Genomic DNA, 27,272 nt, shown 5'->3' on the forward strand with positions numbered 1-27,272 from the left:
GACAGTTGGTTTAATTACTATTGGAAAATGCTTGTCATTCTTCTGTAGCATCTGGTCCCCACTGGACCCTCATCATTTCCTTCACCTGCTCCCCCCACCGACCAAACTGTGCAGCTCTGCAACTGCATCCTGGCCCATCCTCACCCTCTGCCCCTAACCCTCACCTCCTTGTACCCCCAATATGTTTTTGCCAATTAAAAAAAAATAAAAATTATTACTATTCGACATTATAAAGTTATATCACTGTCCATGACCATGAAAGAATGGACATAATAACTGATGGGTTTTATAAAGCTGAAGGAACTCTTGGGTATACATTCTATTTTGTAAGATATGAATGTATTTCTGCAAACTTTTAAAAAGGAGGACAATAATTCTTTCTAGAAGTATGGTTTCTTCCTAATGACAGATTATAAAACAATTTTTAAACCACTTAACTTGAAAGCTAAAGTATGCTAGAATTAAACCATTTTTTAAATCTGCTCTCATTGTCTGCATTCATGCTGAAAAATGAGAGCAAGTGCTTTTACCAGAGTAAATTTGGTGGGAAAGTAGTTTTAAAAAATGTTCTTTGGTGAAAAATAAAATGTTTTAAAAATTTATATGTAGCTATTTTTCTTTGTTTACAGTTTCCTTAGATATCAGAAAACAGAATAGGTAATAGGCAATACTTTATCTGCTTATCCCATGAGGAGTGCAGCACACAATCAATAAATACAATTTTAAAGCTCATTAATATTGTTGTTGTCTCCCATCAAGTTGGAACCGACCCATAGCTGACTCTCTAAAAGGTTTTCAGAGGCAATAAATCACAAGGGAGAAGATTGCCAGTCACAGCTAGTGGATTTGAACCATGTACCTCTGTGATTACAGCACAGCTTCTACTAGTAGGCCACCAGGGCATCCTCATTAATATTATTGTTGTTATGTGCTGTTGAGTCACCTGCGATTCATACTGACACTGTGTACAAAAGCTCTGAACCCTGCCCTGTCTGGAGCCAGTCTCACTAATTCCTACACACCTACCTCCATTGCCCCATTGTGTCAGTCCTTCTCATCCGGGGTCGTCTTCTCCTGCGCTGTCTCTCCACCATTCTGAACATGATGTCCATGTTCCTCCTGGCCATGTGCCCAAAGTATGTGAGATGGAGCTATTAGAACTTGCCATATTCTGCCCCTCAAGACCTTTAGTGTTAAGTACTTGGTGCTAACTGGATGGTTGAAGGTGAGATCCCACCCAGCAGCTCCATGGGAGAAAGACCTGGCAATCTGCTTCTGTTAATTACATCCAGGAGAATCTTACAGGGCGGCTCTACCACTTTAGGTAGAATCACTGTGAGATGAAATTGACTCCACGGAACACAGCAACAATGGTATATGTTGTTGTTAGGGTGCCGTCGAGTTGACTGTGACTCATAGCAACTCTGTGTACAACAGATCTGAATTTTGCACCATCTCTGATATGCTTGAGTCAATTGTTACAGTTACTGTGTCAATCCGTCTTGTTGCTGGGGTTCATCTTTTTTTCTCTGACTCTCCATCTTCCGCAGCATGATGTCCTATTCAAAGACAAGCCCCTCCTGATAATATGCCCAAAGTATGTGATAGCAAATTTCTCCATCTTTGCTTGTAAGGTGCACCCTGGTTGCACTTGCATCAAGACAGACTTTGTTTTTTTTTTCTTTTAGCAGTCTGTGAGATATTCAGTACTCTTCTCCAGCACCACAATTCAAAGTCACCAGCTATTCTTGCTTTATTCTTAATCCTAAAGAGAAAGAATTAAGTCTTCTAAAATAAATATTTTAACTGTTGATATTGTTGCAGATTCCTTTTACCACTTTCAATATGCAAGCTTTTAGGACCCAAGGAACAATCCAGTAACCCTGGAGTTAAAAGCACCAAACCCATTATCAGCCCAGTTAACTGGTAAGGTCATAAGATCACCCTAAGCTTTCAAATCCCCGAACCAAATTCTATGAGTTATTTTGTTTGTATATAAATTCTCTTAGCAAGTATTCTTTGTTGTTATGTCTGTCAACACAACTTTTTAAAGCTTTTTATTGAGATTGAATGAAAGTTTACAAAGCATATTTGTTTTCCATTCAATAGTTTATTATGTTTCATAGCACTAAAAAAGGTGACCCTACAAAGTTTGAAAATTATCGAACAGTAACATTACACATGCAGGTAAGATCCTGCTGAAAATGATCCAAAAATGACTGGAATAGCACATCAGCAGAGAGGTACCAGATATGCAGACTGGGTTTAGAAGAGACTCTGGCATTAGGGATATTATAGCCAATGTTAGCTGGATCTTGTTCGAAAGCGAGAATACCAGAGGAATGTCTACCTGTATTTCATTGACTATGCAAAGACATTTGACTCTGTGGATCGCAACAAACTATGGTTACCTCTGACAAGAATGGGAATCCTAGAACACTTGATTGTGCTTATTTGAAACTTATATTTGGAATAGGAGGCAGTCATCAGAGTAGAGCAAGGAAACACTGGTTCAGAATCGGAAAGGTGTAAGTCAATCCTATCTCCATACCTTTTCAATCTATATGTGTAGCAAATCTTCTGGGAGGCTGGGCTTTATGAGGAGGAATGTAGTTTGGAGGAAGACTCCTCAACAACTTGCGTTATGCAGACAACACAGCCTTGCTTGAGGAAGCTGAGGACGGCCTGAAGCATTTGCTGGAGGTCAGGGACTGTAGCTTTCATAATGGATTGAAGCTCAATATCAAGACAACAAAGATTCTCACCACTGGGCTGACTGGCAGCATCATGATAGGTGGTGAAGAGACTGAGATTGTTAACAGACTCAGCACTGTTGATACCAGCAGCCAAGAAATCAAAAGACGAATTGCATTTGTAAAATCTGCTGTTGGGAACACTACAGAGTACTGAAGAGCAGTGATGTCAGTCTAGAAACTAAGGTGGGACTGATCTAGATCTTTGTAATTACTTTCTCTGCCTCAGAGAGCTGGCAAGTCAATAAAGATGACAGAAGAAAAATTGATGCCTTTGAGTTGTGGTGCTAGAGAAGGGTATTGAATATACCATGGACTCCTAGAAGAATAAATACATTTGTTCTGGAGAGGGTGAAACCAGACTCCTCCTTGGAGGCAGAGATTTTGAGGCTTTGTCTGACATGCTTTCTTTCTGTATGTTGCAAGGAGAGGGATGTCCCTTGGAAAGGGACATCATGCTAGAAAGGGTGGAGGGACAGTTCAAGAGAGGAAGACCCTGGATGAGATGGATTGACTGAGTGACTGGGGTAATGGGAGTGAGAGTGTCAGAGACAATTAGGTTGGCTCAAGATAGAGCAGGGTTCAAGGCTGTTGTACATAGGGTTATATGAGTTGTAAGCAACTGAATGGCACAAAACAACAATCCCTACATTATAACAACACTCTTCCTGCCTCTTATGTGTATTTCCCATTTCCATTCATTTTTCCTATCCCTTCTTGTCTCCTGAGCTTTATCCTTGTGTAAATGTTGCCCTTTTGATCTTTTATAGTTGATTGTTCTAAGACATTCATTCCTCTGCAGTGTTATTGACTGCCTTATAGGTCTGTTGAAGAAGAATGGCTACATTTGAATTGTGTTATCAATGAAGGGTATTAAATATTACCAGGGGCTGCCAAAAGAACAGGAACTCTGGTGTCCTAGTGGTAAGGAGCTACATTACCAACCCAGAGGAACATGGTTTAAATCCACCAGCTGCTCCATGGAACAAAGATGGTCTTTCTCCTTCCATCAGATTTACAGCCTCGGAAAACCTGCTGGAAGGTCAGCTGTGAATCCGTTCCAACTTGGTGGTACAGAACAACAAAAGCCAAAAGAACAAACTTGTTTTTGAAAAAGTGAAGTCGGAGTGCTCCATAGAGACAAGGCTGGTGAAACTTCGTCTCACATACCTTGGGGATGTTATCAGGAGAGACCTTAGAATAGGACATCAGACTTGGGAAGGAGAATCAGAAGAGAGGGAAGAGGAAGACTTTCAACACTGTGGATTTACACAGTGATTACAGCAATAGGTTTGAGCAAGGCAGAGAGGGTGAGAATGGGGCAGGATTGGTCAAGGCTTAGGTTGTTGTACAGGGTTACTGGGAGTAGAAGTTGACTTGTTGGCACCTAGCAACAACATTCTTTCACTAGAAGTTGAATAAGTTACTTTCAGGTTGAAAGCTAGCTGATGTCCATAGTGTCTGGGATTTCACTAGTTTCTGTTAGAGCAATAAGCATGGTCTATTTAGTGGTTTGCTAAATAGTTAGTTTTGTTCCATATTTTTCTCCCACTCTGTCATTGTTATCACTTTCAGAGTGGTCAGTGGTAGTAGCTGGGTACCATTCAGTTCTGGGATCAGGGTTGTGGAGACTGGTGTTCTAGTGATTCTGAAGGACTAATGATCTTTGACTTTCTTTATTCTTCTTTGTTCTGAGCAAGGAGAGACTAATAATTCCACACAAGCCTTTAAGATCTTATTACTACTCATTAAAGTGGAATGTAGAACATTTTCTTTGTGGACTGCACAGTGCCTGTTGACTTTGATATTCTCTAAGACTGTGGGTCCATGCTCTCCAGCTCAGTCACTCATTCTGTCAAGATGTTTGGTTATTGCTAAGTCATTTTCATAATTTCTTCCTCTTTGCTCTACTATACACGTAGATCTAGTTGTATGTAAAAATATCATTTGTTTAACATGTATATCATATAACTTTTGCCAGTTAAACATTTCACAAGTGTACAGCTTATTTACAACAATTATGTTAGTAGGCTGTGTATCCCTATTAATTAATTCTGCTTTTCCTGTCAGTGTAAACTGAAACTCAGTACTCCTTAAACATTGACCACATCCCCCTACCCCCAGAAATCACTAGTAAACTTTAGTGCCTGTAGATTTGCCTGGTCTTCTCTCTTTTTATATATTTTGTCCTTCTGAGGCTGACTTACTGTATCTAACACAGTATCCTTAAACTTACTGTAGCATAGCATGTGTCAAGACTTCATTTCTCGCAACAATAAATGAATGGAAGTCCAAAGTCTCTGTAAACTTTCATTAAAATAAATAGAAAATAATAATAAAAAAAGACCTCATTTCTCTTACTGGATAAGTTCATTGTATGTAAATAGCAAATTTTATTTATTTGTTGATGGACATCTAAGTTGTTTCTATCTTTGGCTATTGTGAATAGTGCTGCGTTGAACTTCAGTGTACAAAACTCAGTTTTCAAGTCTTGTGGATATGTACATAGGAGTGAATATACTGGATTGCTGGATCATACCCGGTTGGGTTTTTTAGCTCTAGTGCTAAGAAGTTGCACTGCAGTCCTAAAGGCACACGGTTCCAGTCCACAGCTGCTCCACAGGAAAAGGATGGCAATCTCTTCCTGTGTGATTTACTGCCTCTGAAAACCCTCTGGAGGGTCAGCTATGAGTCAGTTCCTACTCAGTGACATACAACAACTGTGCTTTTTAGTTGTTTTAGAAACCATGACAGTTTCTCACAGCCATACCCTTTTGCCTTCCTTTCAGCAATGGATAAGAGTTCTAAATTCTTCTCATCCTTACTAGAATGTTTTATTTTCTTTCTCTCTTTTATTTTTTTTTTTTATCCTAGGCTTCTTACTAGTGAAATGGATCTCTTTCTGGTTTAGATTTGCACCTCTTTGTTTTTTTTTTTTAAATTTAGGTTGTTTATTTTTCATTTCAATGAGATTTGCACCTCTTTGATGACTAATGGTTGAGCAGCTTTTCTGGTGTTTGGTAGCCTTTTGAATAGCCTTGTTCATGAAATGTCTATTCAGATCTTTTGCTCATGTTATGATTGGGTATTTGCCTTTATGTTCGGTTGTTGAAGTTCTATATATATGCTGCTTCTTGGAGGCAATGATTTAGAAGCTTCATCTTACATACTTTGGGCATGTGGTCAGGAGGGACCAGTCCTTGGAAAAGGACATAATGTTTGGAAATGTGGAGGGATAGTGCAGAAGAGGAAGACCCCGGATGAGATGGAATGACACAGTGACTGGAGTAATAGGGTAGGTGTGGCAGAGACAGTGAGATTGGCTTAAGATAAAGCAGAATTCAGAGTTATTATATATAGGGTCACTATGTGTCACAAATGACTCAACAGCACATAACAATACACACACGCACACCTATACATAGTGATTGGAATGGAAGTCTATAGAAGAATTGGGTTTTCATTCATTGATACACATCTTTCTTCCCTCCCCCTTCATTCCCCCTCAAAGGTTTATGCATATTTTGATTATTAAATTCTTGTTGGATATAAAGTTTCTGAAGGTATTCTTCCAATTGGTAGCTTCTCACCTTTTTTAGGTATTCTTTTTTTTAAAATTTTTACTTTTTCTCTCTTTTATTTACTCATTGTTGCACATTTTCTACCCCTTTTCCCCTCCACACTCACCCACCCCACTTCACAGTGCATCCTCTGTTTCAGATTGTTCTCAAACATATAATGCATAATGATATAGTCCTTTCAGATAGTTTTCTCTTTCTCTGTTCTAATGCAGTGTTCATTATCTACCCACTCTTTCCCCATTTTCTCCCACCCCCTCATGCCTGTCCTATTTTATAACAATGAAGTTAAGTAATATTTATCCTTTTATGACTGAGGTATTTCACTTAACATAATGTCTTCAAGGCTCTTATGAGTTCATGTTTTTTCAATGCTGTGTTGTATTCCATTGTGTGAATGTACTATTGTTTTTCTATCCATTAGTTTGTTGATGGGCACTTGGGTTGCTTCCATCTCTTTACTATTGTGAAAAATGCAGCAATAAACATGGGTGTGCATACATCTGTTTGAGTTGTGTCTCTGGTTTCCTAGTAGTGAAATTACCGGGTCACATATCTATTTCCAACTTTTTCAGAAAGCGTCAGACTGCCTTTCATAGTGGTTGTACCATTTTACATTTCCACCAGCAGTACATAAGATTTCCGATCTCTCTACAACTTTGTCAGCATTTGTTATTTGCTGGCCTGTTGAACTTTGCTATTGTTGTTGGAGTGAGATGCTATCTCATAGTCATTTTTATTTGCATCTCTTTGATAGCTAGATATTTTGAACATTTCTTCATGTGTTTGTTTGCCATCTGAATGTCCTTTTTGGTGAAGTGCCTATTCACATCCTGTGCTCATTTTGTGATTGAATTGCTTACCTTTTTCTTGTTGAGGTGCTGAAGTAGTCTATAAATTTTAGATAGAAGTCCCTTATCAGATATGTCATGCCAAATATTTTTTTCTTCTTACCCTGTTGGAGAAGTTTTTGATGTGCTTAGGGATTTGATTCTTAGAAGATCCCACTGGTCTATTTTGTTTTCTCCTGATTTTAGGCTTGGTGAAGTCTTTTGATGGCCAAAAGTTTTGTTTTCATGAGGTCTTACTTATTTGTCTTTTACTGTTTCTGCTTTTGTTATTCTATCAAATAGAGAGCCCTGGTGGCTTAGTGGTAAAGAACTGTTAATCCATAAGCAGATGGTTTGAATACACCCATGTGGGGAATATGGGCAGAGGGTCCTTCAATCTGATTTACTGCCTCTTATAACCTGCTGGAGTGTCAGCTATACGTCCATTCCAGCTTACTCACTAGGACATAACAACAACAGCAACATCTATTTGGTTTTATTTTGTTCTGCTTTTGTTATTTTATTAGCTGATCCATTGAGGGAGGGGGCTGGGGGAAGTCCACCTGACAGTATTACCCCTGTTTGTGTCTGTGAGAGTTTTATGGTTTCTTTTTTGCACATTTAGACCCTTAATCTGTTTTGAGTTAGTTTTGTGTATGGTGTGAGGCATGGATTCTGTTTCCTTTTCTGTATGTGGAAATCTACTTTTCACATGCAGAAGGATCCTCAGCTTATTTTCCCTTTGAACAGTCTTAGGACATTTGCTCAGAATCATTGGGCCATAGTTTCATGGGTTTATGTTTTAGACTTTCCACTCTTTTTCATTGGTTGTTGTGCTTGTTGTCATACTAGTATAAGACTTTTTGGTTACGGTACCTGTAGAGTTAAAGAGCCCTGGTGCTTAAGGTATTGAACTGCTCACTGAAAAGGTGGCATCAAATCTACCAGCCACTCTGTGGGAGAAAGATAGCCCCTGTAAAGCTCTGTAGCCTTGGAAATGTGACAGAGGGCCACTGTGAGGTGGAACCAACCCGTGATGGTGACTCAGTGTGCTCGTGTGATCCTTGCCTGTAAAATAGAATATATATCATAAACTTAAACTGTTGAAGCATTTCCTTCCAGAAAAAGCTGTACAGTTTTAAGTGTTTCCATTTCTAATTAAAATAGGAATCATTCTAGTTCTTTTTATAGTACTTTAGCATCTGCCTGACTGAATGAAAAGACGTTTTATGTAGTTGACATCACCATGAACCGTGAAATACTTCCAATAACATACGAATGGGTTAGATTTTCCTTTCCTTTTTTTGCTGATTTTGACTTTTGTCTCACAGACTTTGGGTATGTTGTTAGGAGGGTCAATCTTTGGAAAAAGATGTCATGTGGGAAAGATAGTTGTTGTTAGGTGTTACCGAGTTGACTAGGACTCACCATGACCCTATGAACAGTAGAGCAGACCATGCCCTGTCCTGCTCCACTATCACAGTCTGTGCCGTGCACAGGCTTCCTGCTATAGTCGCTGGGTCTGTTTAGCTGAAGGTCTTCAGAAATAGAGGGGAGTACTCTCAAGGAGATGGATTGACAAAGGGACGACAGCACTGTGCTTGAACATGGCAGAGATCATAACAGTGACACAGATAGGGCAAGGTTCAGGCGGTCACTGTGAGTTGTGGCCCACTTGACAGCACCTAACGCCTATCAGAAAACACAGGAGAAAGATGGTATTTTCCTACCTTGTAATTTATAGCCTTTGAAAACTCACTGGAGGGTCCACTGTTTGTCGATTTTCACTGAATGGCAATAAGTTAAGTTGAATTGATCAGAAAACAACAATCTCTGCTTTTTTGTTTGGGGTTCCCCCCCAAAGTTTCTCAAATACCTTAATTTTGCTTTCATAAACATTAGACTCTTTCTGTAGTTTTCCCTCAGAAATCTTGCTTAGAAAATAGTATTTTTAGATGTGGCTTGAAGACTTTTTCACCTTCAGCATCTTTTAAGAGTTTCCTTTTTGTGATATGAGTGTCAGTGGTTTGAACTGCCTGCAGTGGCAGTCGGCTTCTATCCTTGTTGCAGCTTGGAGACCCTGTGGGACAGCCTGTCTGTTCTGTGGGATGTCTCCGAGTTGGAGCACCTCAGTAATAACAACAACATACAGCATTAAAGTCCCACCTGGCTTTCTCTTCCCCAGCGTTCTGCTTCTCCAGAGATCTCCATTTCTACCTCTTTTGATGTTTAATACTACATCCCTACACTGTAAGCCTATATTGCTGTTTAAAACAAACAAAAACCACACCTGTGTGAATTCTCTGGACTGTTCAACTATTATCTTGGAGCCTGTCTTTTCTAGATCTTAGGCATTTCTTTGTTTTCCCTACACTAGAGTCCTATTTCCGGTTCCCACATGTTTGTTATTTCTAGTCTTTGTAGGGTGCATCCTCCAGGAGCTTCCTGAGAAAAAATTCCACGCAAATTAAGATTGTTTGAGAATCTAAGTGTATGAAGATATCTTTATTTTCTCTCCTAGTCTGTTTACCTGAGAATGGAATTCTAGACTAGAAACTAATTTCTATGAGGGCTTATTTCTAGCTTCTGATACTGCTAGTGAGAAGTCTTTTAATACTGTTGTCTTTTTTTTTTTTAATGGATATTTTCAATTAAGTAGGGATGATGTTACAGTGCACCATCAAGTTGGAACTGGCTCATACCAGTGCAGTATTAATTCTTGATTTCCCCCCTCCTCCCTGATTGCTTAAAAGCTGCTCTTCTTTTTCTGGTGTTCTGAGATTTTACAATCTGCCTCTCTCTGAACTTCCTTTTACCCATTGCATTGAGCACTTTGAGTTCCTTTTCCATTTGGAAACAGATTTTTCTGTTCTGGACAATTTTCTTGATTTCTGACCAACCTATTTGTCTATCCCTAGTTTTCTCAGTTTTTCTCTCTGAAATTTTTATTTGTATTTGAACTTCTGGACAGATAAGTACTTTAATTTTCCTATCTTCCCCCCCCCCCTTTTTTTTCTTGTTTTGTACCACTGAGTCAGATCCGAGTGGCACAGGAGGAGATTGACCCTCCTTCTCTAGTGGAGCATCTGGAGTATTCAAACCGTGCACCTTCAGGATTGCAGCACAGCCTCTTGGTACTAGGCCACCAGAGATCCCCTCTAATTTTCCCATCTTTTTACTACTTGTTTTGTTAGTTTTTTTAAAAACCCATCTTCAAACCTTTGTAATTAATCTTATTTTTCGGCTGTCATACTTTTGACTTCTGTGAGGTTTTTTTCTCTACATGTAGAGGTTTGTTTTTTTTTTATGATCTTCTATTTTTGCTTTATGGATGGAGTAACTTTTTTCTGAGTATAATAATTATGTTTTTTAGCAGTTTTCTTCAGTTTCCTGTACCATCTCTCTTTCCTTTAAGTAAATTTATTCATTCATTTGCTTGTTTTCATTTCAAGAACTTGTTAAATGTTTATCTTTGATTATCTTTAGGGTAAATAATTTTATAGCAGCTTTATTCATAGTTGCTAAAAGTTGGAAACCAAGACATCTTCAATAGATGAAAGGATAAGCTATAGTATACAATGAGTATTGTTCAATCATTAAAAGAAATGAACTATCAACCTATGGAAAGATATGGAGGAACTCTAAGTGCATATTGCTAAGTGAAAGATGCCAGTCTGAAAATACCCATGTACTTTATGATTGATCCCCTAAGGGCAAAACTGTAGATTAATTAAACAATTTTGTTTAAAACAGTCACAACTTGGCATACTCCTACCCAATGCTTTTTTTTTTTCCAAAAAAATTTCGTGTGTGTATCATCAATCGGATCCAACTGGTACAGGAGGAGATTTCCACTCCTTTCCCAGCAGAGCAGCTGGTGGATTTGAACCATGCACCTCTGGGATTGCAGTACAGCTTCTTGCCACTAGGTTATCAGAGCTCCCTAGCTACCTAATACTTTTCACATGTACTATTCACTATGGCTTAGTAATAAGGAATTGAGCTGTCACTGCAAAGGTATGCAGTTCGAATCCACCAGCTGTTCCTCGGAAGAAGGATGGGCATTCTCCTCCCATGTGATTTACTGCCTCTGAAAACTTGCTGGAATGTCAGCTATGCTGGAATAGTCTTATATGTTATATTGTATTGCTCTTCTGTCTCTGCCTAAATAATTTCATACTCATTACCTTTGTACTCGTTGCCCCTTAAGATTCTCATGTGTTTTAAGAGTTAACAGTGTTCATTTGATCTTATAAAGATCATTCTTTAAGAGTACAGCACTCTAGGCAAATTTGTTAATTGAGGTAAATGGTTGTTAGTTTAGAGATGACTTCTTGGAAGAGTTTCTGGTCACAACTCCAAATTGTTTCCAGGCAGGTGATGCAGGAGTTCCCCCAGTCTCAGTATGATTTCCATGAGAATCTGAAGTTCTGTTTCACATTTTTCTTCCTTTTGACCAAGACCTATCTATTGGCTCCCTGATCAAATAGTTCTATAGAATAGCCAGCAGAACTTTTTCTTTTTTGTTTCATGGCAAAGGAAGCAAATAGTTCATGAATGTAGTTAGACTTGTATTCATTTCCTTTTTCAATTTCTGAGTCTCCTTCCTGTGTTTCTTCTGGCTAATAGCTACCTTTGTTGTGGCTGCTAGTAAACTTTTAAGGCCCCAAGCACTATAGCCACTGAATTAGGAAGTAGAACTAAAAACAATGTTAAACCACTTGACTGAGCAGGCCCACAAAACCATGACCCTAAACCTCTGAACCAAGAAAACTAATCCCATGGGATATTAATCTGTAATTATGTAGTGTGTCCACAGCTGCAGGGTAGTTGGTTGTTTTGGTTTGGGTTTTTTCTCATCTCTGTTGTTTTGTTGTAGAATTATATACAATATTCTGTTTGCCATTTTACCACTCTTTCCCTAACTCCATGTACAACTTAATGATTACTAGTTTTAGTAATAGAATTGGAGTATACAGCATTTGTAGGACAATGAAACAGTTCCTTATGAGGTTGTAATGGTTGCCAAGTGGTCTTATGCATTTGTCAAAGTCCATAGAACTAAATAACACAAAGAGGTAACCCTAATGTAAACTATGGCTTTTAGTTAATAACACTGTATCAATTGGGAAGTCATCACTTATGACAAATGCAGCACACTGAGGAAAAGATGTTAAGAAAATCAGCGTTCATAAGGGAAGGAGGTAGATGAGACCCTTCTCTACTTCCTATAGTTTTTCTGTAAGGCTCAAATAACTGTTTTAGGTCCTGCTTTGCTCTATAAGACTGAAAAAAGACTCTGTTTAAGACAATAGCAAATAATGAGTCACTAAAACACTGGTGAAAGCCAAACCCATTTCTACATGTCATTTCCAACTACTGGGACGAAGTAGACCTGCCCTGTAGGATTTTCAAGGCTGTAAGCTTCATCTTGCTTGGATCGACAGCTAAGACCCTTGGTATCAGCAGTCAGGAAATAAGGAGATGCATTGTACTGGGAAAATCTACAGTGAGTACTTCTCCGAATTATTGAGGAATAATGATGTCAGTTTGAGGACTAAGTTGCATCTGATGCAGGTGATTGTCTTTCCGATTCCTTGCTATGCATCTGAGAGCTGGACAGTAAATAAGGATGACAGAAAAACAATTGATGCCTTTGAGCTGCGCTGTTGGAGAAGAACACTGAACATCCCATGGACGGCCAAGAGAATTAAAAGATATGTCTTGGAGAGGGAGCAACCAGAATGCTCTTTGGAGCCAAGACTTTGATGAGGTTTTGCCTCACATACTTTGTGCATGTTGCTAGAAGGAGCTGTTCCTTAGAGAAGAATATGATCCTGGGAAGGGTGGAGGGTCAGCAAAGGAGAGGAAGACCCTCAACCAGGTAGATTGACACAGTGACTGCTGCAGTGTACCAGGAAGTGTGAAGATGGCACAGGATAGAACAGGGTTTAGATCTTTTTTTCATAGGGTTACTATGAGTCTTACTTGATGGCACCTAACAACAACTCTAGAAGCAAACTACTGCATCCTCTCAGAAGCAGGTGGTGGATTCCAGCTGCTGACTGTTTAGTGAGCAGCCAAGCCATGACCGACGTTCAACTGGGGCTCCTTAAATACCTGATTGGGTGCTTTCTTTGCCAGGTAGGGCTTCTGAATGTTAACCAGTAGGTAGGTAGAGGCATGACCTTTCTTGCTATCAGTGGTTGCCATTAAGTTGATTCTAAACAAACAGTATTTGTAGCTGTATTTTTTCCTCTTAGGCATGCATGCCTTTTCCTTCAGAAGAATCCTTTAACCACCTGTACCATTCCTTACTCATTGCCCTCAGGTCAGAACCAACTTAGTGGTCTTTCAGAGGTTGTAATTATTTTTTTCCTATAATTATATTTTATTAATTTTCATAAACATTTACAGAGATTTTGGGTTTCCATTCATTCATTGTTGCACTATTCTCTCTACCCTCCTCCCAGTTTGTTCTTGTCCAAATGCCACAGTGCTTGTCAAAGCCAGTTCTGATTAATCTTCTTTGTCAGTGTGTCCTTTGCCATTCCCTATCACTCCTCCCTGAGAGAGACTTCACCCTGAGTCATAAGGAAAAGGGGATGGCGTATTCTCTTAGCTACTTCCTGCTGAAAAGGGACGCTGTGGGTTTCAGGGTGAAGATCTTCTCTCACTACTCTAAAGGGCCCCTTTGGCAGTAGGAAACACATAGACTATTATGGAGATTGATTTTGGAATTTAGATGCACTCTTATTGATTGTGCTTGGCCGTACATGTTCATATCCTTGAAGATGAACATTGTAATTCTTGAGGACTGCCCATCTTTCACTCATGGAGCTGGTGGATTCCAACCACCGGAGGGGTGGCACCTTTGGGCTGGCAGCAAAACTCCCCACATACTATGCCACCAAAGATCCTTAAACCACATGCTTAGGGCCTATATACCTGACTGCAGCATTTGGGTAGTACCATGGTTAGGGAGAGTTGAGAATGTCCTCTCTTTCACGATATCCATTTTCCTTTATCTCTGTCTTTTTGGTTTCATAGGCATGCCCTAGTTGTGCTTAAATCCAGAATCTCTCTAGTAACTTTCCAGAAGAAATCTGATCTTCTACCAAGCAGCTGCTTAGAGAATGGTAATCCAGGGGATTCTTTGATATTGCTTTGTTCTTAGCCCTTTCTGCCATCCCCACTTTCACAGGCTTTTCCAGTGTATTCCCACAAAATTCAGTATCTTGCTTCCGCTAACATGTTCCTAAGTGTTTGCTTTCTTTGCTAACTCAAATATTTTATTCGTTTTTCAACTTCCAAAGATGTTGCCATTGTTACCTTTCTTATTCTTTGTCCTTATAGGTTTTGTTTACACTGCCATGTTTGTGGAGTCTCAGAGGGAATAGCGGTAAATGGAGACAATCAGTGCATCATGTTTAACTCTTAAGTTCAGGCTTTTTTCTTTGGTGCTGTGTTTGCACACAGGATTTAATATGCTGCCGGTAGTGTTGTTAGTTCATACCTGACTCATAACATCCTGCTTCCCAGGACAGTGAAATGCGGACTGGTGCTGCACCATCCCCAGGGTTGCAGGTTAGACTGTTGTGATGGGTTTTTACTGGCTGATTTTTGGATGTAGATTGCCACGTCTTTCTTCCTGGTCCATTTGAGACCAGAAGCACTTCGGAAACCCATGCAGCATCCAAGCAACAGTCCAACCTTTGCTGGGATCGTGGTTGTGAACCCAGGGTCCTGCAAAGAAGGCAAGAATTTACCACTGAGCTGCTTTAGCGCCTTCTGCTCACGGCGCTGCCTCCTACTCCTGCTGCCACCGCTGCTGCCTCCAAGTCACTGCCTGCACAGCTCGGCTGCCTGCCTCTACGTTCTAGCCTCCGATATTTGGAATTCTTACAACATAGCAGACATTGACAACAAGGAACAATCTGAACTTGATCAAGGTTTGGATGCTGTTGAAGAAGTTGAAGAAGAAACTGGTGAAGAAAAAAAAAATTCAAAGCATGGCATCTTACTGTTCAGATGATGCAAAATCCTCAGACTCTTGCAGCCTTACAAGAGAGACTTGCTGGTTTGGTAGACACAACAACAGGATACATTGAAAGTTTACCTAAGGTAGTTAAAAGACGAGTGAATGCTCTTAAAAACCTTCAAGTTAAATGTGCACAAATAGAAGCCAAATTCTATGAGGAAGTTCATGATCTTGAAAGAAAATATGCTGTTCTCTATCAACAACCTCTATTTGATAAGTGCTTTGAGATCATCAGTGCAGTTTATGAACCTACAGAAGAAGAATGTGAGTGGACACCAGATGAAGAGGATGAAATTTCAGAGGAGCTGAATGAAAAGGCTAAGGCTGAAGATGAGAAAAAGGATGAAGAAAAAGAAGACCCCAAAGGAATTGCCAAGTTTTGGTTGCCTGTGTTTATGATTGTTGATTTGCTCAGTGATAATGGTTCAGGAATATGATGTGCCTATTCTGAAGCACTTGAAAGATATTAAAGTGAAATTCTTGGATGCCGGCCAGCCAATGAGTTTTGTCTTGGAATTTCACTTTGAAGCCAGTGAATATTTCACAAATGAAGTATTGACATACAGGGTGAGGTCTGAACCAGATGACTCTGACCCCTTTTCTTTTGATAGACCAGAAATTATGGGTTGTACAGGGTACCAGATAGATTGGAATAAAGGAAAGACTGTCATGTTGAAAACTCTTAAGAAGCAGCAGAAACATAAGAGACATGGAATTGGTCATGCTGTAACCATTTCCAATGACTCTAATTTTTTTGCCCCTCCTGAAGTTCCTGAGAGTGGAGATGGATGATGATGCTCTAGCTATCCTTGCTGTAGACTTTGGAATTGGTCACTTTTTACATGATTATGATGAAGGAGAAGAGGAAGGAGATCAGGAAAATGATCCAGACTGTGACATGAAGAAGGATCAAAACCCAGCAGAGTGCAAACAGCAGTGAAGCAAAGCAAGGATGATCTACCTTCTGCTTCCCCAGAAAGGATGAATTGACTTCATTTGACAAGCTTATTTCAAGTTTTTGATTTTGTTTTTTGCAACATAAAACAAAAATGTCAAATAAAAAAAAATTTACCACTGAATCACCACCGTCCCCTTAATGTATTGTTGGTAGCCTGTAGCATTTGCATAATTTTGCTACTGCAGCAGAATTGTAGATAACATAAATTCAGTTTTAGTTTTGCCTCCATCTTTGAATAATTTAACATCATAACTCACTATATGGGGATGGCATCTGAGTGGCTGAGAAGATTTGGAATGATAGAGCTAACCTGTAAGGCCGTCCTCTGGTCTTCTTTACCATGGTGACTGCTTTTTCTGGTAAACGGACTAGATATAGAAGCCATTCTTTTTTTTTTATCATAGATCTTTTATTTAAAAATCATATCTGATTTTTATTCTAAAAGCAATGATATATATGTTATACATATACATTATATTAATATACACATTAAATTAGATAGAATAGAAATATTATGTCAGAATATCTCATGTTGGAAGCCATTTTTATGTCACCCAAATGCTCTGATAATTTAGGCATTGGCATTTGATCTCAACTTATTTGAGATTTTTAAAAAATTTTTTTCAATTTGAATTTTTAAAAAATGTTTTTCTTGTTAGATTCTTAGCTGCTGGGCCAACTGGCAGCACTGTGATGGATGGAGAAGGTATTGAGATTGTTACCAGTTTCAGCTTGCTTGGTTTCACAGTCAACCCCTTGGCACTAACAGTCACAACCAGGAAATCAAAAGACAAATTGCATTAGGAAAACCTGTCAGAGACCCCTCCCCAGAGTGCTAAAGAGCAATCATGTCAGTCTAGAGACGGAGGTGAGCCTGATCCGGGCCATTGTCTTCACAGTTACTTGCTATGCATCAGAGAGCTGGACAGTGGGACTCATCTCATAAACTTTGGGCGTGTTGCCAGGAGGGTCCAGTCCTTGGAGAAGGACATCATGCTTGCTAGGGTGGAGGGACAGTATAAGAGAGGAAGACCCCAGATGAGACGAATTGACACAGTAACTGGGATAATGGGGTTAGGTGTGTTAAGACAGTGAGATTGGCTCAGGACCGAGCAAGTTTCAGAACTGTTGTGCATTGGGTTGCTGTGAGTCACAGTCAACTCAACAGCACATAACAACAAATTCTTTCATTTTCAAGAACTTTAAAAACTTGAGAATATCTTTCTTACTACCAGTTGAAAGCACTAGTATTTTAAAGATTTTAAATTGAGCATGTAAAAGGTTTTTTTGTATTTTTCGCTTCCCAGTGGTTCGAAAAGTTCTTTGTGGTTCAGGAAGTAACTCTTTCTTGAATATTAGAGGTAAAATTATTTAGGACAATAATAAGAAAAAAGATAATTTGAGACAAATTAGTTTACCTGCTACATTTTTAAGATAACATGCACAAAGAAAGCAGGTATTATAAAAATATCAATTTTTTTTTTAAATCCCAGAAGGCTCTCTTTACAAACTTTTCAAACCTCGTTTCTCTTTCAGATCTGCCTTCATTTTACTCTGTAGTGCATAAATATTTTCTTTTATTTCTCCTTTCCTCTTATCTTTTGTGCCGTATACAGTTTGCCCCAGCATGCCACCACCACCATCATCGTCTGTTGACATAAAATTCCTTGGCTGTTTTCATTCATATCTGACACCGCTAGGGACAGAAACCCACATTTTGAATGCTTACATCTATCTGTCTGTCTCTATCTATCTATCTATCTATCTATCTATCTATCTATCTATCCGTCCATCCATCCATCTATCTAGAGTGCCGCCCTTGACTGAAGCTCCTGTGTGGATGCTCTCTTTTTGGGGATACTAGGTTTTTAACAAAATATATTTGGTATGATTTCCTCTTCTCTCTCATTAGTAGTCCTCGTCATTTCTGATATACTTGAGCTCATTGCTGCAGTCAAAGTATCCATCTGTGCACAGGATAGGACCAGGTTCAGATATGTTGTTCATAGGATCACTATGAGTCATACGACACCCGACGGCACCGAACAACAACTTAGTATTAAAAGGCAGTCAAGAGAAAGCATCCTCTCCTTTCTTTGTGCCATGTTAGTGACTGGTGATGAGAGCTAGGAGCAAAGTGGGGGAAAGCTTGTCATTTTGAAGCCAAGGAGTTTAATGTTTTTGTTTGAAGAGTGAAAGAATTGGAAGAGTAGTCCTGTGCAATTCTTTGATTTCATGACTGCCAACAAATCAGTAACACCTTTTATAACAAGCAACTTACAAAGGAAAAGGACAATTAAGATGAAGTAGAACCCAATGGAAATCTTCCACAGCCAAACTAAGCTATCTACATAACACAGTCGGAGGTGATGGGAGCACTGGGGTTTTTTCCCCTTTCCCTAACTAAGTTTAAGCAATACTTTCTCATTACTGTACTTTGGAAAAGTGTTCTTTTTGTATTTTTCACTGTGACATATATAATCTATGTGAAATAAATGTTAAATGCACATTTGAAAGACTTGTGATACAAAACCATTCTCTTAAGTATGAAAGAGCACTGTGTGATCCTCATTCTCTGCCTGTTGTTAGTGCTGCCAAATTGGTTCTGATTCATAGTGACTCAGTGACAGAGTATAACTGCCTTGTAAGGTTTTCTTATTTGGGGGATATATAATTTTTACAGAAGCAGATCCACAAGTCTTTCTCTTAAGGAACTGCTGGGTGGGTTTGAACCCTTGACTTTTCAGTTAGCAGTGGAGCATCTAACTGTTGTCCCTTAAGGGTTCTTTATTATCCTGACTTTTACCATATAATTTGAAGGTGTTACCCAGCTAACCCAAAGGGGGCGCCCTCTAGTGCTTGGAGTCTACCAGTGGCTCAGGTAGGAAAGGCGGACAGTCTCCTCCTGTGGGATTACGGTGGAAGTTGTTAGGTGCCATCTAGTTGCGTACAACCCTTAGCAACCCTGTGAACAACAGATCTGAACCTTGTCCTGTCTCTGTCCTATCCTAACTTGAATTTAGGATTTGGAAAAAATAATAATTAAGGACTAGGACTTAATTTTCATTTAATAGTATCTTGCATTTTATTTCAAATAGTTCTAGTTTTGTAAGACATGTGTAATTTTTGGTGATAATTTAGAATCTATTTCTGGGAGGTGGTGTCTTAGTTACCTAGGGAGCTAGGTGGCCTAGTGGTAAGAAGCTGCACAACAGTCCTGGAGGCACATGGTTCGAATACAGCAGGTGCTCCAAGGGAGAAGAATGGGCAGTCTCCCCTCATGCAGTTAAAACTGCCTATGAAAACCCATTGGAGGGTGAGCTATGGATCAGTTCCTACTTGATGGTACCCAACAACAGCAACAACAGTGCTGCCATAACAAAAAAATAGTAGTAATTTATTTTCTCTTAGTTCAGGATGCCAGAAGTGTGAGGTCAGGGGACGACTCTAAGGATGGCCCTTTCTTGTTGCTAGCCGCTGGAGTGCCTGGATGTTTGTTAGCATCTGTCTTCCTCATCCCGTTTCTGTCTAGCTGTCCTCATTTTTTGAAAACTAAAAAATAAGTTCTAGGATCTCCCATACTCAGGTATGGCCTCATTAACAAACCAAAGAAAATCCTGTTTCCACACAAAATTCCATCCCGAGGTACAGGGACCAGGATGTCAGTTCGTATTTTTGAAGGACAAAATTCAATCCATTAACAGATGATTTCTTTTTAAAACAATTGTTAACTGATAATTTAGTGAATGAATATTTTCTTTTCAGGATTTCCCCTGAAGACATTTAGCTGTAATGAGAAGTGTTTCTGGTTGAATTTTAAAAGTTAGAAACTTCTTTGGAATGAAATTCACAGTTCAGTAAATTCTCAAATAGGACACAACTGCTCAAAGCACTTACAGATAGTGTTACCTGCTAACTAAACTTTACCTTGCACGTAAATAAATCTCCTCTTCCTTGCCACCAATATGCAGTTACTGGAATTACATCAATTTATAGCAATTATCATGGGCAGAAGTGCTGCTCTTTCCTTACTATGTGAGCCTGGGCTAGTCATTTAATAACCAGTTTGAACCTCCATTCCTTCATCTGAGAAATGCCACCGACACCTACGTCATTGTGTAAATTGATGGAGCAAATGCATGTATAAATACCTCACACAGCATGGCATCTGGAAGGAGTATAATAAGTGTTCCTAAATGTCCCCACCCCATTACATCACTGCTGTGTGCCGACAGAAGGGTTGTAGAGTTAGTATTTATAAAAGGTGCCTGACAATGACAATTAATGTTCTTAAATGGTTTGAATGTATGTTGGAAGATTGAATTCTCCCAGTGATCTATGGGGAGTGTAAAAAGCAGGATTAGAGTGTGGGATTGAGTGGTGAAATAGCACCCCTGGTGTATGCTACAGGGAAAATGATTTTTGTCGTTTACACTGCTGCTCTACCAACTAAATGGGATTTGGTATTGATTTTGTTTGTATTTATTTCTCCTAGTGGTTGAGGAGAATGCAAGCATTTCATGTTATTGCCTTTAGGTAATTGTGGGTTTTGGTGAGAAGGAATTTGCAATTTCTGGTTAGAATATGGTGCTCTTTACTTTTCTTGAAGCTGTCTGTTAAGAGCAGCATGTTAAACTAATGTCTATATTCCAAACGTATTTTAAAATTCTTCACCTCCACTCTGAATGACCAGGCTTTTTTTACTCTAGACTGCTCTGAAATCCCTGGAATATTTTAATATTAGTGTCTCTTCTTATTAGAATAATGACTCAAAATCTTTCCTTTCTTGATAGCAAGAAAAAAAGAAAAGCAGCAAATATGTATACGACTGTCAGTTTACAATACAGGTACATGCTTCTTCCTCTTTGATCTTTATAGCACCCTTGGAAGTAAGGAGGTTTGATTGTATGTCTATTTACAGATAAAGAAGTCAAAGTGTCAGGACTGTTAGGTGTTGTCTGATGTCACACTGCTAATAAGGGTTGTGGGGACCTAAGTACCTTAGAGTGCTGTCATTGGGTGTGTAGACATTAATTATATCTTTTTGTACAGTTGACCTTTTAATCATTATCTGTTATCCCTTTTTGTCTCTTTTACTGGTTTTTGCCTTTATCTTAGCAGGAATGAATATTGCCACTTTAGATCTTTTTTATATTTCCATTTGTTTACACATATTTTTCTACCTTTTGATTTTTAGTCTATCTTTGTCTTTAGGCCATGTTTTCTTATCATTCTGCTTCTCTCTCTTTCTCTCTGTCTCTCTCTCTCTCTCTCTCTCTGTGTGTATGTGAGAGAGAGAAAAAAAATTGTATTTCAAATTAGCCAGCTGGACTCAGTTTAGATGATCCCAATTTTGTTGGCAACATCCAAAGCATCATAGTCAGGAGCAAGTTGAACATTGGCCTCCTTCTCTCCACCAGGCCTAATGAAAATGTTGACCTTGGCCACCTCAGTGTCTTAGAGCTTCCTTGCAACTCCTTTGATTTGGTGCTTATTGACCTTGACATCCACAGTGATGTTGTTCTCCTGTCTTCTTCATGGCTGACTCAGTGGCCAGAGGAAACTTGATGATGGCATCGTGGTCAAGCTTATTTCTCCTGGGGGTATTTGGGCTGCCTTCAGAGTCTCAGCATCTTAGGTTGCTGGAAGGTGAGTGATGTGCAGATCTCCTTTTTGTGTGTGACTATGGGTGCCCTTCAGGACTGCCTTCTTGGGGAGGGGCTGGGACTTCCTTCTTCCCTTTTGGTGCCATCTTCATAGAAAGGCTTCTCTTTTACTTTTGAGTAGTGCATTTACTCCATTTGAATTGAGTATAATGAGCAATGTTGTTTGTGTGCTATCATGTCAACTCTAACTCATAGCAACCCAATAAAGAACAGAAAGAAACTTTTCACTATCTTGGACCAGCTTCATGATCATGACATGCTTAAATCCATTGTTGCAGTCACTGTGTCAATCCATTTTGTTGAGGGTCTTCCTCTCTTTCTCTGTCCTTCCACCTTTCCAGCATGATGTTTTTCTCCAAATGCTGGTCCCTCCTGGCAACATGCCCAGAATATATGATATGGAGTTCACCTTTGCCTCTAAGGAGCAATTAGGTTGCACTGCATCCAATATATATTTATTCTTTTGTCAGTATATGGGTAATCTGTGTTCTTCTCCAACTCCACAATTTAAAGGCATTGATTTTTCTTCTCTTATCCTGCTTCATTGTCCAACTTTCATATGCATAGGAAATGATTTAAAACACCATTGACTTGAATCAGGCCACACTTTAGTCTTTTAGCTGATCTCCTTTCTCTTTAGCACTTTGGAGAGGTCCTTGACAGCATATTTCTCCAATGCAACACAGTATAAAAAGGAAGCAAATCAGAATAGAAAAGTAAAAAAGATAAACAAGAGACAGGAAAAAGCTAGAGAGAAGAGGGAGAAGAAATCAGAAACACATTTTCAAAATTGAAAAAAACAGTGGAAACAAAGAAAGGGGGGGCAAGTAGGGGCCTCTGGAGAGGGGCTGATTGGTGCTCTTGCCACTGCTGTGGAAGTCTGGATGGCTGGTCTGGGACAGTGTGTCAGCCCATCTAGAAGAAGGTTGGCATTGGAGTGCCCAGTCATATCAGAGTTTCTGCACATCTGAGAGGTGGCTGAGGGTACATGATGTGAACGGGACACAGAGCACCTTTTCTACTCTAGGGGACCTCAAGGGGCTGGGCAACCCCCCTATGACAGAATTACTACGGGCCTCTGACATGCCTAGGGTACTCTGCCTGGTCAGCCCAAAGGATAGATGCAGCCAAGGTATCCAGTCAGAGATGGTGTGCTTTGCTGACAAGACACTTAACTGCTGGCGTGAAATGCCCAAGGACAGTGCCTCCACAGAGCCCTATGTGTGGGCTTTGTGTACTCAAACAATGCCAAGTGAGAGGCAAGAACCCCAGTCAGAGTGGTGTCCCCACCAGTCCAAGAACTCATTGTAGACTGGGAAGAGCTCAAACCACTGGCACCTGCACAGTGCCTCACAATGCAGAGCTGTGTGTGATGCCAGCATTAGATACAAAATGGCATAAATCTGGCCTCAGGCAGAACTGGGACTGAACAGGGAGAACAGCGCCAACCAGCCACTTGGTGGATGGAACCTGGGAGAGTATGGGGAGGGTTCATACTTTTCTTGCCGTTAACGTTCTATTGATGTGAACGCTGTCACTTGATTTCCACACTGTTCAAAAAGCTACCCACATATATTTAGAATGGCCATTTATAGTTCACTGGTCTGGTGGTAAAGAGTTGCCCTACCATCCTAAAGGCAGGCAGTTTGAATACTCTATCTGCTACTCAGGAGAAAGATGCACAGTCTGCTCCCATCTGATTTCAAACTCTGAAAACCCTCTGGAGGGCTGTCTGTGAGTTGATTCCCTAAATTGTTTGTTTGTTTGTTTGTTTGAAGAAGACTTCAGGGTTATTTTTGGTTTAAGCTTTAAACATTATCTCAGGGGTAATAGTTTTAGGTGTTTGTCCAGCAAGATGAGTTCAGAAAGTTTTGGTTTCATGGACAGTTTTAAATTCTTTTCTGCATTTCCCCCCTTTTTCATCAACATTCTTCTATATAATCTTTGACCAAAACATTCAGAATTATTAGCCAGCACCATCCTATTTTAGTTTGATAGCAAGGGTGGCAGTTGGCCATGAAGACAATTAGCCACATATTTATTCCACACCTCTCACCTGGTGCTCCGCCTCCTCCTGTAGTTCCAGGTGAGTAGAGACCAACTGTTGTGCCTTGGATGGCATCTTGTGAGTTTTTAAGATCCAGGCACTGTACAATGAACCCGGAGGAACAACAAAAGCACTAAATTTGCTACTAGGTCAGTTACCCCGGAATCACAAGGAAACCATGACCGTAAACTTCCAAACTCCAGAACCAAATCTCATGAGTGCATGTTTGTGTGTGAACAACCTGTCTCAATTCCATGTGTCCTGCTTACACAAATAATATAGTCCTCATATTTTTTAATAATGTCCTGTGTGTAGAATATAGTCTGCTTTTAAAGAATCCTGCTCTTTCTCAGAGTGCTGTGAATCCCTCCAACCATAAAGAAGTATACTTCTTTATTATTCATTATTGTATTTTTCACTAATACAAAACTAATTTGAGCTTTGGATACTCTAGTATTTTTATTACCTTTTTTATTTTCCTCACAGATTCAGGTCTGAAAATCAATGATGCAAAAATAGCATACTAGCCTTTAAGATAAAAATAAGTAAAAAGTTGTCTGTTTTGGAAGTAAAACTTTTCCCCCATTTATTAATTTATCAGTGAAAAAATCATAATTACCCTTAGCTAGGGGGTGGGAATCTCTATTTTACATCGATTTTGAGAACTTTTAGGGAGTTCTCAGAACTAAATTGTAATACTGATATAAATTTTGAATTTGTAAATTAAATTCTTGCAATTGCTTTTTAATTTGCCTTGTATTAGCCAATCTTACAGGTCCTGCCCCCCCCTTAGGTAATAAAGAAGAAGAAACTTCACCAGTGACTCTGGAGTAATATGGAAGAAGATGGAAAAAGCTTGTTAAATGGGTAAGAAATAAAATGGTAGTTAAAAGTAATTAATGAAAGCTATTTAAAACATCAGTGTTATATATGACCACTTTACAAGGGCTGTCTGAGGTTGGCCTTTCTTTAGGGATCATGCATATTGATCAGTTGCTGTCTTTGCCTTATCTCGACGTAGAATTTTCACCACTTTAAGTTTTCTTTACCCTTGTGAATTTTTTAGTACCATGAGTTGGGCTCGGAAGGGCAGAGCCATATTTGAATATAAGGTTGGGATCTGAAGACCAGCAAATGCACTAAAATCAAATCAAGGTCTTGAAGCTTGGTGGATATAGACCGTATTTGGTTTGATCTGTCAAGAGTAATTATACCCTCTTCCTTTCTCTCCATATAATGCCAGCTATGACGTTGTACTCACCATGGGGATCTTATTTATTTTAGCGAGTACTTAATATACTTCAGATGGTAATCAAATAGAATTCTATAAAAAACCTTATAAAAAGTTTCACTAACTGTAGGAAACAAACTTTTTTTTTAAATTACACAAGTAACTTTACAAAATTTTTTTCTAGTGGTTTGGGTAAAAGTTTATAGAGCAAATTAGTTTTCCATTTAATAATAACACACATTTGGGTTTGTGACATTAGATACACATTAGGGGATCCTCAGTGTAATAGCCGTCTTCCTATTTCCTCCCTGGGCTCCTCATTTCCCTTTTCCCTGCCCTTTTCTGTCTTCTGAACTTTGGGTTTTTTGTCAGATGATGCCTTTTTGGCCTCATATGGTTGTTTGTCTGAGGAACAGGTTCTTCAGGGGTATTCTTGCTCACTTATAGGTCTTTCTGTTGTTCAGCTGAAAGGTGATCTCCAGGATTAGATTCAGTTTCCAGTTTGAAGGGCATCTAAGGGCAGTAGTCTCAGGAGCTCCACCAGTCTGTATTAGGCCACTGAGTCTGGTGTTTTTTTATGATTTGGAATTTTGTACATTTTTATTCTACTTTGTCCAGGGGCTTCTATTCTGGTCCTGATCCAAAGGAGTCAGTAGTAATAGCTGCATACCACGTAGATCTTCTGATTTTAGACTGTTGGATGCTGTGGTTCATTTTGCTTTGGACTAATTCTTTCCTTGAGACTTTCTTCTTCTTTACTGTGACTGTGTAGAGAAACCAGTAGTTGTATCGTCAGTGGGCAAGTTATGCATGCTTTTTTGTCAATTATTCACACATTATAGACAACCACAACCTTCTTACCCCAACCCCCTCAGGGATACACAGTATAACTGTTTCATATTTGTACAAACCTGTTCGTTTGTGTAGTGATTAGAAACATGGGCTCTGGAGCTGTCTGGTTTTGACTAACCACTTCTGACTTGTTATTTGGGCAGATGAATCTCTCTGTGTTTCAATTCTTTGAGTGTAAGATGGGAACAATAAAATGCCTATTTCACAATGATGTTGAGTTTTAATTAATCCATGTGAAAAAATTTTGGAATAATACCTGGAACATGTTGTTGTTAAGCATCATTGAACTAATACAACCCACAGTGACCCTGAGAACAGTGACTCTGAACCTTGCCCTGTCCTGTGCCATCCTCATCATTTCTGTTATACTTCAGCCCATTGATACAGTCACTGTACCACTCTTTTCAGAGGTCTTCCTCTTTCAGTGACCCTCTTTCCAAGCATGAGGTCTTTTTTCCAAAGACTGTCCCTTCCTAACGACATCCCCAAAGTATGTGAGACCAAGTTTCACCATCCTTGCCTTGAAGGAAAACCCAGGTTACATCTTTCTGCATAGTAGGTGTTCCAACACATAATAGGTATAGTTATCTTACTCCAGCATTTTAGTGTACTAGACATTCAGGGAGCTCTGGTGACCTAGTAGAAACTGCTGCAATCCCAAAGGCCTGCAGTTTGAGTCTGTCAGCTGGTCCGCGGGAGAAGAATGAGCAGCCTCTTGTGCAATTTACTGCCCCCTGAAATCCTGTTGGAGGGGTCACCTATGAGTTTAACAACAACAACAGACATCCACAAATGAATCTTATTTTGTTACACTCCAGGAATGAAACATCTTGTGTAAAGTAATCCTGATGGTTAGGATTTTTTTTTATCTTCTTATAAACATTTCTTCCCGCTTCATGTCTGTCAGAGCAATATGGAGTTAGAAATTTCCAGCTCTTGCCACATCCTTATGTGTATGCTTCTTACAGCCGACAGTTCATCTTGCCTCCGACAACAACCATCACAAAGCAGAATACACAGTTCTCTTGTTTCTGCATAGCTGTTCCAGATTTTCCGTTAGCTGCAGCTTCTTTCAGTCTACTTGAAGGACAAGTCTTCTTGAGTTTCTTTTCTTCTTTCTTGTTGCACAGAATTCTCATGGTTTTGAAAATGTCTGGCATCTTTTCCATGACTTGTCAGCACTTTCTCAGGTGGTGCAGTTACCTTTTTAAACAAAGAAGGGCAGTGAAACAGCTGTCTTTTTCTAGAATTTCCCTCCTGTATTGTTCGCTATACTCTGTTCATTATTTTTTTAATTATTATATCTTTTTTATTAA

General features: G+C 39.4%; 1 protein-coding gene and 1 pseudogene across 1 annotated transcript in view; both read left to right on the forward strand.

The window, feature by feature from the left end:
- The window catches only part of USP49 (ubiquitin specific peptidase 49), a 121,140-nt gene that overhangs the window by 27,960 nt on the left and 65,908 nt on the right, over positions 1-27,272 (forward strand). The window contains exon 3 of the mRNA XM_006882001.1: positions 24,667-24,740. The gene's annotated coding sequence lies outside the window, so the exon portion shown is untranslated. The remainder of the gene's footprint in view (positions 1-24,666; positions 24,741-27,272) is intronic.
- Positions 15,056-16,142, forward strand: LOC102856667 (annotated as a pseudogene).

This window comes from Elephantulus edwardii, unplaced genomic scaffold (genome assembly GCF_000299155.1).
Source record: "Elephantulus edwardii isolate Elephantulus edwardi_28Jun2011 unplaced genomic scaffold, EleEdw1.0 scaffold00017, whole genome shotgun sequence".
In the NCBI taxonomy this organism is placed as follows: Eukaryota; Metazoa; Chordata; class Mammalia; order Macroscelidea; family Macroscelididae; genus Elephantulus; species Elephantulus edwardii.